Raw genomic sequence first — 13,580 nt, 5'->3', positions numbered from 1 at the left:
GGGCTCCAGCTCAGAGGCCCTGGCCTCTGTGACTCCCCTGGAGTGTCATGCAGCCCATTCCTGCTATTTGCTGTCCTCCTGCTGTCCCCCACCCCTGACACACACACACCAAGTCTGGCTCAGGGAGAAACAACAGGTTCAAGAAGAGTTTATACATCTGACCTGCAGAGATGTATCTAATATTTATTAAGTGATTATGAGCCCAGACTCTGGAACCAGGCTGCCCAGGTTCAATTCTGGATTAACCACTTGTGAGCTAGCTACATGACCTGGGACATGTCCCTTCCCTTCCTCAGGGTATCTCTTCACCTGCAAAAGCAGGGAATCTGGTTGGGCATGTCCTGTAATTCCAGCAATTCGGGAGGCTGAAGCAGGAGGATCTCAGTTCGAGGGCCAGCCTCAGCAACTTAACAAGGCCCTAACCAAATTAGTGAGGCTACTGGGGATGTGACTCGGTAGTTAAGTGTCCCTGGCTTCAATCTCTGGTACCAAAAAAGAAAAGGAAAAAAATGGGTTCCAGTACCCACCTTCCGGGAAGTTCAAAGGACCACATGAGAATGGACATAGAACACCAACTTAGCTGGCCACACTGTCCACGAGGCTCCAGCAAATGACAATTCTTACCACTATAAGCAAACAGGCTTAAGGAGGAGCCAGGCCTGAACCTCGGGACCAGAGTCCCCCAAGGCAGATGTATCCTCTCAACCAGAGCCAAGGCCAATCTGCTCAGAGCCAACCCGGGAGGCAGGAAGGAAAACGCCAAGGCTCTGATCTCAAATCCCAGAGCCACCACCACTGACCCTGGGACCCTGGGCAACCCTGCTGACCTTGTCTCTGCCTCTGTAGGAGACAGATCACACAGTGTCCCTGGGAGCTGGGCAGACCTTCCCCACCTTGGAGGGGAGGTAGACCCAGTGCTGTGGTCCTTGACCAATGCCATGGAATTGAGCAGACACACGCCCCAAGCTGGGTAGGCGTCAGGTTGGTTTCCCTTCCTGGAAACTGTCTGAGCCCAGCGTCAAGGGGTCCAAGATACAGCGGAGGCCCCGGAGGAGAAGGAGAGACTCACCTCCACCCCATGGATGCACAGTGTGCCCGTGCACCCTCACATCAGCCTGCCCGCCAAGCACAGGCCCAGCGAGGTGCCAGGAAACTGCCCAGCAGGGAGGTCCATGGTCGTTTTGAGAGGTGGCAACAGGGCCAGGTGCCACGGTCTGGTGGCCGGGTGCACACCCCAGATCCGCCAGTGACGAACCATTCCCTGGGCAATTGAGCACATTGCCAAGCCCGGTTCCCCGTCATGAGCAGGAACAATGACAATGCCACCTACCTCCGAGGGCTGATGTGAGGTTCAGGGAGTGACCGCATCTAACACATGCGGGCCGCCACTGCTACAGCCACTCAGGGCGCCCTCCCTGGAGGCTCCGCCGCCTGGCTCGCTCCAGCAGCTGGGTCGGGTCTCCCTCCTGCTGGCTCCCACGCAGAGCTCAATCACTGCCTGCTCTGCAGATGACGGTCACAAGACCTACCATGCGCTCGAAGCTGGACGGGCACGCTATATTCTCAGAGACGTGTCCCTGTCCCGGCAACGTGACCACCTGACTCGCCTCCGAATGTTGCTGTGCGTTCTGCCCTTCAGGTGCGGGGCGGGGCCCTGTGACCGGAATAGGGTGGTGGGGAGTGGCTTCTGATCAGGGCTACTTGAAACATGAGTGTCCTGCGAGGTGTTGAAATATATGCAACTTGTTACAGACTGTGACCTAAAGGACCTCTCAGAGAGTCAAGTGCAAGGAACCGATGTCTAAGTACGTGTGATATTTAAAACAAATATATATTGACATATCGATATCAATCACTCCTCTTCCTCGTGGAATTATTATTTGACACATGAGGAAACCGAGGCACCCAGGTCAAACAGCTCTGAGTCCCCGTGAGATGTCACTGTGCCAGCACCACTCAACCAATGTGTCTGACATGCCTGCTCTGCACCAAGGGACATGCCTGTGAGGACTTAGCAAATGACAGCCATGACTATTATTATTAGGAAATACAGTTGTCTGAGATGGGGGCAGGGGGACCTCTGCAAACAAAATGGACCAAAAGAGGAGCCAGAGATGTGACATGGGAGACCAAAGGTCTGAGCTGCCAGCAGGAACCTGTCACCCAGCAAGCTGGCTTGTCCTGCCACCAAGCACGAATAGTCATTTAAGAGCTGGTGCCTCTGGTGGTGAGGGGAAGACATCAGTGGAGGCTGGGGAGGGTGGCCAGGGCATCAAACCTAGGGACAGCTGGGCCTGCTGGTGCACGCCTGTCATCCCAGCAGCTCAGGAGGCTGAGGAGGAGGATCACGAGTTCAAAGCCAGCTCAGCAACTTAGTGAAGCCCTAAGCCACTGAGTGAGACCCTGTGTCAAGATAAAATATAAAAAGGCTGGGGCTGGGGCTCAGTGGTTAAGTGCCCCAGGGTTCAGTGTGTGTGTGTGTGTGTGTGTGTGTGTGTGTGTGTGTGTGTGTGTGAGAGAGAGAGAGAGAGAGAGAGAGAGATACACATCACCCTGTTACAACTGGAACCCAGGCCTCCTGGAAGCTGAGCTGGACAGCATGTGGATGGTCACATTACACATGGCTCAAGATTTCCCAGCAAGATCTAGGAAAAACAGCCATGATGCCAAGTGGTCACGCAGACAGGGAGTGGACACTGCAGGGGAGGGAACAGCAGGTACCAAAGCAGAGACACCCTGAGGGGAAGTCCCTGGGCCCAGGCCCTGAACTGGTTCTGCCATCAATTTGCCTCCAGCACGGCCTTGCCTGCTGAGCCTCAGCTTCCCCTCTCGTATGGTGAAGATGACACTCAGGTGACTGAGGATTCGGTGAGCTCACAAACCAGAAATGGCTCTGGAAACTGAAAAGTACCGCCGTAGCCTGGAAACGGAGGTTGGGAGCATGTGAAGTGCTGGTCAGGGTCGCCCGGGTCCATCTGGGACACAAAGCCTCCTCAGCAGAGACAGCACTCCAGGGTTCCCACCAGCCCGGGCTCCCCTGGCGATCTTCTCAACAAGGCTCAGGGAACAGGCAGGACAGTTGCTTGCTGTGTGATCCTCAGACTGCACCCTCCCGCTCTGAACTCCAATTTTCTAATCTGCAATAACAGAGGTGCCGTTTGCAGTCTGCCCCCGCAGAGACGGGGAAGGCTTCGGCTGGGGTGCTGCTCAGCGGTAGGGCCACACTTGGCCAAGGTCCTGCCAATGGGAGGGGCTTTCCACCGGCAAAGGAATGTCCCCATCACAAAAGAGAAATGGTAATGGTAACAAAAGACAGCACACATGCAGCCTGGCTCTCCTCCGCCCTGGCCCCGGAGGCCATCAGGGCCTGCCTTGGAGCTGGACAGATGTGGATTCAAACCTCAGCGCCACCACCTACCACCTGGGGGAGCTCAGGCGATAGACTTGAGTCATTTGAAACCCTGGGCTTTCTGGAGGACTGGAGGTGACTGCACCGGCTAACCAGGCTGGGCCTAAGGATGATGCTCCACGCGGTACCATTATTATTTCTACCACTGATACTACGAATGGGGGAGGGGCGCTCACACTCTTCTCAGGAGGACCTGCAACCAGCCCCTTCCTGTCTCTCCTTAAACCCGGGCAGTGACCAGACCCAGAAACCGGCCTCCACCTGAGCGAGGGCCCAGCTGTGCATGCTGCCACCAGAGGCTTCCACGAGGACAGAGGTGGGTTCCGGCAGAGTCCAGCACAGGGTCCCGCCTACTCTTCAGGCAAGGGAAAGAAGACTGAGAGGCACTGTGCCACTGAGCTGCTGGCCACCTGGGCCTGTCCCTTCCTCACTCCACACACTCACCACGTCTCATCTGGTGCTGGATGCCCTGCATCCTGTGTGCCAGGTCTAATTAGTGGCCAGTGGCTGCCTGGAGGAGTACACCATATTTAAGAGACCTTTGGAGGGAGAGCAATGGCCGGTTAGTGATGTCTGACGTGGGTGTGGGCAGGGAAGTGGCCACTATGTGCACCAGCTATATGCCACCCATGAACTAGAAGAGTCCAAAGGCCTTACCTCACATGAGCGAGTGTGTCTGGCAGGATACTACAAAGCCAGAGCAGGGCAGGGGACTTGCCCAAGGCCACACGGCTTGAGATGGCGGGACTGGGATTGAAACCGGGCTCTCTGGTACCTAAGGACACTTCCCTGCCTTCTGGACAAGGAGCGGGGCATCCAGGCTGAGACTCAGTGTCAGGGAGAACAGATGCTGCTGCCCAACCAGGAACCTATGCTTGATCCTCTTCCTCTGAGGACCCCACCCCCAGGTCAAAAACCACACAGACAGATGGTTCAACGGAAAACAAATGTATGCAGCAGAGTCTCGCGAGGTATTCTATCCAAAAGTAGAAAGTGGAATTCAGACCCTCATCCACCTGGGCAGGTGGGCATGAGATCTATATGGGTCTCGCCTCCACCTCCCAGCTGCGTGACCTTGAGAAGTTACTCGGCTTCTCTGAGCTTCTGTTTTCTCCTTTGTCAAATGGAGAGAACAACAGGTTAAACACAATACCGTCATTCAAGGTAATTAGCTCAGCTTCTGGCACAGGGTAATCCCTTAAATGTTAACTATCAGGACAGATCAAGGGGGAAAACAACAATCAAAGAAAAACAGTGTTTTCACAAAAATTACTCTGAGGAGGTGCCCGCGGGAACAAGCTGTTGTGAGAATCGTTTTCTTAGACACCTTGAGGGGCTCACTGAGAGAAAGAGCGAATCAGTGAAATAAATAGGGAACTGTTTCGAAATAAATAGGGAACTGGCTCTTCTAGGAAGAGAGCTGATGTCACTCACAAGGTGGGGAGGCAGCGGCTCAGTGGGTGGACTGGCATGCTCGGCTCACGGAGTTGGTGCCTCGGTTTCCTCCTCTGTTAAGGGGCCATTCCAGCCCCCGTGGTGCGGGGCAGACGCAGCACCAAGGCCGCGGCTTCAGGCGAGGTCCGCAGCCATGCCAACCTCAGAGATTGGAGACTATGGACTTTTAGTGGGAGGGACAGTTAATGAGGCAGAGAAAACAGCAGCGAGGGCTCAGGAGTGGAGGAGGGGGAGAGGGACTCAGAGGCCGCTGGCGGCTGGTGGCCCAGGAGCATGTGATTAACTCCTGTGTATTAAGAGGCAGGTCGGTCACGGGGGTCGGGGGAAGGAGGAAGGAGCCAGTCCCAGAAAGACGAAGGCTGGGCGAGCCCTGCATCTGGGTGCCGCCTGGAGGCCAGCGCGCCCACCCTGCCGCCCGATGGACAAGGCCAAGGTGCGCAGAGACGCAGGAGCTGGGGCTGGGGGCGTGGCCAGCGGAGGAGCACGTGCCTAGCACGCAGGCTCCCGGCCAGTTCCATCGCCGGCCGGCGTGGCAAAAAAGTCACCAGGTCGAGTCTTACAAAGGAAGCGGTTGGCCTTGGCTACGTACACAGGTCCGTAAGGCCCGTAAAACGCGGGCTGAGCTCCGTCCAGCACTGTGCGCATCCGGCCAGGTGAAGTGCGTTCGCCCAAGTCACGAACTCACAACCTGAGCAGGAACCATCTCGCAACGGAGCCTCCGGAGTCACCGTGGAAGGCAAGGGCTGGCGCAGGGGGCTCGGGGCTTGGGCTCCCCCACGCGGCCTCCGAGGTCTTGCTCGCCAGAAATAACCTCCCAGCTCCCCTCCCCTCCCTTCCCGGGGCCAGCGCGGCGGACAGGGGCACCTGGAGAGGAATTGGAACCCAGCGGTCCACCCTCTGAGCCTCCGTCCCCTCGCCTGCAGAACAGCAGAGGGTGGAGGTCAGTGTCACTCCCGGGACCCAGCATGACTGGAAATGCAACTTGCCACAGAGCAGGCGGAGGACCAGGAGACCCGGGTTCACTCAGGCTCCCTGGCTCATCTCATGTCCCCCAGCGAAGAGCTTCCCCTCCAGAGCTCCCGAATTTAACCGCCAGGCCACTCCCGCTGTCCTCCAGCTCAGACAAGGCCATCGTGAGCTGCACGGTGACACCAGGTGCCTGTCTGTCCTCACAGCCCTTGGCACCAGCAAAGAGGATGGCACAGAGGGCATGGGACAGAGTGTAAGATCGTGTGTCCCATCTATGGCCTGGGGGCACACCAATGTGCGGGCTGTGGCCAGGCCTGGGTGAGGTGGCAGAGATGAGGGAGCGCCTTCCCCCAGGCTATGCAGTCTTTAGAAACAAGCTCTCAGGACTCCCAGCGTGGTGGGCCCAGCTTGCGAGCATGGACTGTCCTGTCCCCTCCAGACATCTAGAGCCTCAGACTCTTGCCCTCTTCGGAGGCAGGAGCTTTGCCCCCCTCCCCCATCAGCCAACGTCTTTCAGAGTTGCTGCCAGGCCACAGAAGTGGGACTGGTGTCCCGAGTCCTCCCGTGTCCCTGCCCCAAGCCCCCCAAGGGTGGATCAGTCCTTATCTGGTCATTCTAAAGCGATTCAAGCGCCCCTCTCATGGCCTCACGGCATTCAGCCCAGAGGCCGCAGGCTTCCAGTGCTGTTAGGGAGGCAGGAGGGACTGGGGTGCAGCCGGCCCGTGGCAGAGGACAGGCTACTGAACAGCTGCCACTCAGCTCTGGCCATGGTGGTCAGGCAGGGACAGAGCCCAAAATGGCCACATCTTCTGATCTTTCAAGAGAAGCCAGAAACCCATGGTTTTATGTAAAGTGAAACTGCCTGTTTAACAATACCAGGAACTAAATTGAAGTTTTAAAATCACCTAGGAGTCAACAGTCCCCCACCCCTCGTGGCCTGGGGAGGGCAATTTGTGACTGACCTACCGTGACCTCGCACACAGTAGGCCACGAGTACCTGAGGCCCGATGGACTCAAATAGACCCATCTCCGCCCTCCTGCTTTCAGATATCTTGGTTTACAGATGAGGAAACTGAGGCCCAGAGAGGGAATGTGATTCACTCATGGTCACACAGCATGTATCAACAGCTCAAGGATTTAAACTCTGCTCTCCTGAGCTTAAGATCTTCTACCAACCCGTTCAGCTGCGTCCTGCCTTGGGTTGGGAAGGTCATGGAGCGTATAGCCAGGAGATGGCTTCTGCTCCACCCTGCCCTCAGCGGCTGGGCGCCCCTGGCCAGGTCCCTCTCCTCTCTGGGCCTCGGTCTCCTTGGTCAGGGATGCCAGCTGATAGCACCAGTTTCTGAAGCCAGCGATGAAATGTGAAGCATCTCTGAGGTCTCCTCTCCCGCCAGTTCTCTGCGGCCTCAGATGAATATAAAATAGTAATAATAAAAATAAGGGGAGGGCGAGTCCGCCTCAGCCAGGAAAGAACACTACAATTTGTAGTGAAACCTGAGGTTACTGGAATTCAGTAAGCTCGGTGGTTACACTCGGGCAGTTCAACCACCGTCCTACAGTTAAACACAAACACATCTGGTTTAACTTCTTCCTCTCCTCCTCCCCCACCCCTGCCCTCATCTCGAATTTTACCCCTTCATCCGAGAAGTCAAATTAAATGCAAACGATTGATTTCATGCCACAGCGAGGCTGAGAATCTAAGCACGGAAAACTTTAAGCACAGAGTTTTTCTGGGAGCGATTACGAAATGTTGGGGAGTGGTATGGGAAGGCAGAGAAATATGGAGAGTATTCTTGAATGTTCCTTGGACATTGAGCATCTTAGAATGATGCTGAGGGCCTACTATGAGTCGAAGTTCAGAGAGGCCAAGTGACTTGCCCCAAGTCACACAGCAAGAGACAGGAACCCAGGATATTAATCCTTAAACCAGCATTTTCCCTGCCATGTAGGCCTTTGTACCTAAGCAGGAACTTCACTCTGGCCTTCTGGGTTGGGCAGATGCCCCACAGGGAACATTAACTTCTCAAAAATAACAGCGGGGTGAAGCCCAATGTTGGGAGACCATCTGTGATCTCACTGGTCACTCACAGCCACCCTGCAGAACACAGATTATTAATCCATATCACAGATGAGGAAACTGAGGCTCTGAGAGGGAAAGCGACTTGTCGGGGTCACACAGCAGTGCTGGGAATGAGCCTTCCCTCTACCGCCCCCAACTGTACTCTAAACATTAGGACATTTCTGGAAGAAAAGAAAACAGAAAAACAAAAATGTAAAAAGCGTACCACACAGCCCAGCCCTGGCCTGCCAATGAGGACGCCCATGCGTGCTGGGGAGCTGAGTCAGCATTCCTGTGGCCACGTGGAGGTTTTCCAGTGCTGGTTCTCAGCCTCGCTCGCTCGCTCACTCGCTCGCTCTCCCTGCAGCCTTCTCTAGGAGCTCTGGGTTTGATATTAATAAGTCCAGTCGGACCAATTTCAAGGTGAGAACCCCAAGCTCTGGCTCTGGAGCCTGTCCCCTGGAACAAGAAGCTTCGTGCCTGCAGATGGGTACAACGCGGAGATGGCTAGACTTCCTAGACTTGCAATTCCAGATAGCGACCCCCAACACCGGCTCCGGCTCCAGCTCCCAGGCACCACCTGTGTGTCCTTGAGCAAGTGGCTTTCCCTCTCCAAGGCATGTCTTCACATGAAACATGAGGATCACATCTAGTTTGCAGAGAATGTTGAGGATATAAGTCACAGGACAGAACAGAGCCGAGTTTGGTCCTGAGCTGGGGCACAGTGAGGCACAGGAGAGAACAGCTCCGGGGCTATCCCCAGCCTGGTGCTCCGAGCTCCCAGCCCAGGCTGTGTCTGGGACGGTAGGAGGTGGCCTGTGAGTGTGAACAGGCAGGGCAACAGTCCACACCACTGTGCAGCCCTTCAGGGGATGGCCGGGGCCAGGGCCAGGGCAAAGGCAAGTGACAGGATCCAGGTTCAGAGGCATTGACACAATCCTGAACGGTGTCAGTGCATCTGCTGGACTGGAGCTGATGACAGCCCATAGTTTTTTAAGCGCAGGCGCCAGCTAAACACTTTGCAAGCTTTAATCACATTGGAGACCTCGCTGCCAGTAGCTGCAGCTCAAGGAGACCAAGGCACAGAGAGGGCAGAGCCTGTCTCCAGTCACACAGCTAGGTTGCCCTCTATCAGTGAGGATCCGATGTTGGCGGATGGATGTTACAAATGGTATTGCAGCTCAGTCTCCTTCCTTGGGAATTGTTCAATTCTACGGTGTCCACGTTGGCGCTTAGTCAAAGCGTGAGAAAAGTCTGGTTATGCCAACGTGGACCTCATGAAGGGGCCTTTTTAAATTTTCTGCTTCATTTATTGCAGTACTGCCAGCACCTAGAACAGAGCCTGATATGAAGCCGATGTCCTAATAAATATGTGGGGATGGAAGATATTATTGTCCTTTTCTGGTCTCAGTTTGGCTCACTGCAGTCCTGTAGAGAGCTATGTCACCCTTTTTATAGATGGGGACACAGATAAGGACCAGTCCAGCCCTGTCTCCCTCCACCAGTGGGACTTTGGGAAGCGGCGTCCAGGGGTGGCCCCTTCTGCTCGGGGAATTCAGAAACCTTTGGTTCAGGAAGAAACAAGGAGTCAGAGGGGGAAGCTGGGCAGGAGGGAGGGAGGACTGCAGATCTGGAGGGCAGGTCTGCAGGAGGGAAGCAGGCAGGGCTGAACCCAGGCAGGGCTGAACCCAAACCCGGCTCAGACCCTTGCCTGTGGGTAGCAGGAGAGAGGGGGGGAGGGCTTCAGGGTTTGGAGAGTTCAAATCCTGACCCCCACTGGCTCAAGTTATCTAAGCCTCAGTTTCCCCAGTTGTTAAAGGAGCCAATGCCTGCCAGCTGTTGGAGCAGACATTCAATCAACACCTGTCATCTTCGCTGGTGTGGGGAGCCAAGCCCTGTCTCCCTAAGAAGCTGGGCCTACCTGAGGGGTCTCTGAGTTTTTCCCAGGACCCAAAGGCCCATTCTGGCCTGAGAATCTGAGAACCTCTCTCTCTTCAATCTCAAGGGTCCCCTCGTGCCCGCAGTCCTTTGTAAATGCCCCTCCCCCGGCCCCATTATGTGTTGAAAAGAGTAAAAGAGTCATAAGTGACAAGGTGGGGGAAGGATGAGGTTTTTCTCAGTCTCCCGCCTTTCCAAGGCGACCACGCTTTTAACTCTTTCTTACAGAGACCGGGACCCGGCAGGGACAGCGCGCCTCACCTGCCAAACTCAGAACGCAGCGCGGCTCCTTGGGCTTGGCGGGCTTCAGAGCTGTGCCCACGGATGCGGTGCCACCCCATCCCCAGAGACACCAGCGCGCGGGGCTCCCTTGTTTCTCCACCCGGATCCGATCCGAGTGCCTCCCTCCCAGCTCCGGCCCAACTACTTTAGAATTCCCGGGACAGAGCAGTCCGTCCCCTCCCCTGGCGGCTGCAGGGGACCCGGAGGTTGCTAGATGAGGGCCTGAGAGGGCACCAGTCGGGGTTAGGGGTGGAGGGGACCCCGGGGACAGGTGCTTGGCCTGAGGTCCTAGCAGCAGCCGGGGAGGCCGGAGACCCCAGGACTGCCCGGCCGTCCCGAGCGCGGTCCCCTTAGCTCGCCGGCTCCGCGGGCGCCACGTCTCCGATGCGCGCGAGGGAGGGAGCGGGACAAGTGGCCTGGGGTCCCGAATGGGCTGCCGCGAGCGGCGCGGGGCGCGGAGGCTCCCGCTCTGCCATTGGTCTTCAGCGTCGCCGCCGCCGGGGGCCGGCGGAGGGTCAGAAAGGGACACCGAGGCGGGAGTCGCGGCAGCGGGGCAGCGTCCTTACCTGCGCACAGCTCGCGGCGGAGGGTCGGTCCCGGCACAGCGGAGTGGGGTCGGCGAGGGGCGCGGGCGCGGAGTGGCGGGAGCGCTCGCTGCCCGGGCCGCCTCCCCCGCCGGCTTATAAAGGCGACCCGGGGCCCGCGCTCGAGCCCTCCCCGCCGCCCCGCCCCCCACCCCGCGCCCGCGGGTCGCACGGCGCGGCCAGGGCGCCCCCTGCCGGGCAAGCTCGCCCGACGCGGGGCTTCGGGGCAGGCGGCGTGTCCCTGCCCGCGGTCTCGCGCGGCGCTCCCGGGCTGTCCCGCTGCCTACGGGTGGCTCCCGCCCAGTCCCCGCTCCCCCTCGGCGCGCTGGGGGCTCTGGTGGCGCCCGTGCGCGCCGCTCCTGTGTGTCGTTATCTTTGGTCTCTTGGTGGGTGTCTTTGTCTGTCGCCTCTCTGAGCGTCTGACTCTGTCTGCCCATCTGGCTTTCTTCGTCTGTGACTCCATCTCCGTCCACGTGTGTCTCGGACTCTCCTCTTCCCGCTCCAGACTTCTCGTCTCCTCCTCTCTTGCCCTGCCCTGGGCTATGGCCAGAGGAAGCTAAGCAGGGGCCTGTTCCCTCCCACCCGCTCTTTAGAGAGGGAAGTCAGGTTAGGGCTGCCCAAGTCCCAGCCAGAGCCCCAGGACAAGTTCCTGGTTACCAGAGTAGGCGCAGACCACCGCCCAGGTGGTGGAGCCAGAGCGTCAAACTCTGCTCTGGTGACTTTGGCCAATCACTCGACTTGCGAGGACTGGCCCACCCTACTTCAACAGGTGGACACCATCTCCCCTGGCTTCCCTTGCCTCCCGGGGTGTGATGCTAGTTTTATGTTTTGCAAGTACGCAGGAAACTAAAATTCTAGGTAAATGGAGCGGGAGGCAGATGCTGGAGGCTGGATGAGAAGGGACTCTCCTAAGGACCACCATGCCTTTCCTCTGAGGACCAGAATGAGCTTGAATTCTCCTGACCACTTCCTGCCAAGAAGTCCCCCAGCTCTGCTTGAATGCTGTCTGTGACAAAGAGCTTACTGCCTCCTAACAGGAGGGTCTTCTTCATGGCCCCTGAGGCTGCCTGAAACAATTTGTACCTCGAACCCCTGGCAGCTAGTCAGAGATTTGAAGGCAGATCAGGAGTCCCTGTGATCCCTGCTTCCCTCGGTATCTAAGGCCTACTCTTCCTGCAGCCACCTCTTCCTGGGAGGTCATAGCAGGGGACCAAGGCCAGAGCAGAGAAGAGCAGGTATCAGTGTCCACTGAATCCATTCTAGCCCAGAATTCTCTCTTAGGTACTGCATGTCAGGTGCAGGGCTAGGAACCTTGCATCCATTATCTCCCAACAAGTCCATTTTACAGAGAAGAAAACTGAGACCCCAAAAAAGCACATGACTCGTCTATAAGACTAAAGGCAAAAGGAGGGCCTGGCACTCAAAAGCAAGAATGTCTGGATTTATTTTCATTTCTTCTTGTATTTTTATAATTGATACTGTTTATTTACAGAAATGATAAAAAGTTTCCCTTTAGAAGAAAGTTTGCTTTTAAAAAGTAAGTCCAAGTATTGGGTAAATACTATTTGTTGATATCTTTTATTGGTTAGGTGACATGCGCCAGAGTCATGCAGATGACAAATGAATGAAGCTCACCTATAAGGAAATGCCATGCTCACCTATAAGGTGGGTGAAAGTACCCAGTTCTGAGTCCAGGACGTGGGAGGAGCCCAGGACATGGGAGGGGCGCAGGAATTGCTCCCCATTGCCAAGGAAGCATTTTGAGATCCCGGGAGATCTGAGACAGCATCAACGTCTGTGGGCCAGACATGGAGACTCTCAGGGAGAGTCCAGCCTGGACAGGGCCTGGGAGGCTGAGCCAGCAGGTCATTGAGGTACCCTATCCACCTATCACAGGCCCCCAGCCTGTGGCTTCTGAGCTCCCAAAGGAGGGGGATGGGCACTTCCAGTTGGACCACATGACCAGCACGGGACCACTTGTGTCTCAGTGGTTTGTCCCCAAGCACCCTCTACTTTGGGAGTCTAGGAATTGGATACCAGCAAAAGGGACAGCTGCTTGGCCAGCCCTGCCACATTCCTTCCTCACACCCTCTTATCCTGCTCCTGGGTTCATCCCTCAGGAATCTGGCTGGAGCCAGGGGGATGGTGCATGCCTGTAATCCCAGGGACTCAGTAGGCTGAGGCAGGAGGATCTGAAGTATGAGGTCCGCCTGGGCTACTTAGGCCCTCCACAACATACCAAGATCCTGTCTCCAAATTAAAAAAATAAAACTGACAGTGGAGGTAGCTCAGAGGTAAAGTGCTCTTGGGTTCAAACTCTACCACCAAACAAACAAACAAAAAAATTCAGCCGAGATTGGGGTCACCCAGCAGGCACTGCCTCCCTACTCCCTGGGGGCCACTTCTCCTGGTGCCTTCAACGCAGCAAGGGGGAGGCCTGACTCTCAAACCAGGAGACCAGATCCGCCCTGCAGCTCTGCCCGGCTTGCTGGTGCGCTGAGCAAGTCCCCTTCCCCGTGGGCTCTCAGATTCCCTCTGGCTGGCTGGATTGGACAACCTGTAAATGCAGTCTGGATTCCAGGATTCGGGGACCAGTCAGCTGGGACAAGCTCATCACATTAGATTCTTGTCATCTATGCCCACATCGTCCCTGGGCATCATTTCTTTTCTTTTCTTTTCTTTTTTTTTTTTTTTTTGTGGTGCTGGGGATCGAACCCAGGGCCTTGTGCTTGCAAGGCAGGCACTGTACTGACTGAGCTATCTCCCCAGCCCCCTGGGCATCATTTCTTAGTTGAAAAAAAAAGGAATAGGCAACTAACTGGACCACTTGGCCTCCAAGTTCCTTGGCTCTGAAGAGTCAATGATCCCATTTGGTTCCCGTGGC

At 56.4% G+C, this 13,580-nt stretch overlaps 1 protein-coding gene across 3 annotated transcripts in view; it reads right to left on the bottom strand.

Annotated features, from left to right (window-relative positions):
- The window catches only part of ALPL (alkaline phosphatase, biomineralization associated), a 55,787-nt gene extending 44,978 nt beyond the window's left edge, over positions 1-10,809 (bottom strand). For 2 of the 3 annotated variants that reach the window (XM_079122469.1, XM_079122471.1), the window contains exon 1: positions 1,331-1,386. The gene's annotated coding sequence lies outside the window, so the exon portion shown is untranslated. Of the gene's footprint in view, positions 1-1,330; positions 1,387-10,678 lie in introns of those variants that run through there. The other variant, XM_079122470.1, reaches the window with a different exon arrangement.
- Positions 10,810-13,580: the final 2,771 nt, after the last annotated feature.

This window comes from Sciurus vulgaris (genome assembly GCF_902686455.1).
Source record: "Sciurus vulgaris genome assembly, chromosome: 1".
Lineage (NCBI taxonomy): Eukaryota > Metazoa > Chordata > Mammalia > Rodentia > Sciuridae > Sciurus > Sciurus vulgaris.
Note: the sequence above shows the minus strand (reverse complement) of the source record. Positions and strands in the feature narration are given on the sequence as shown.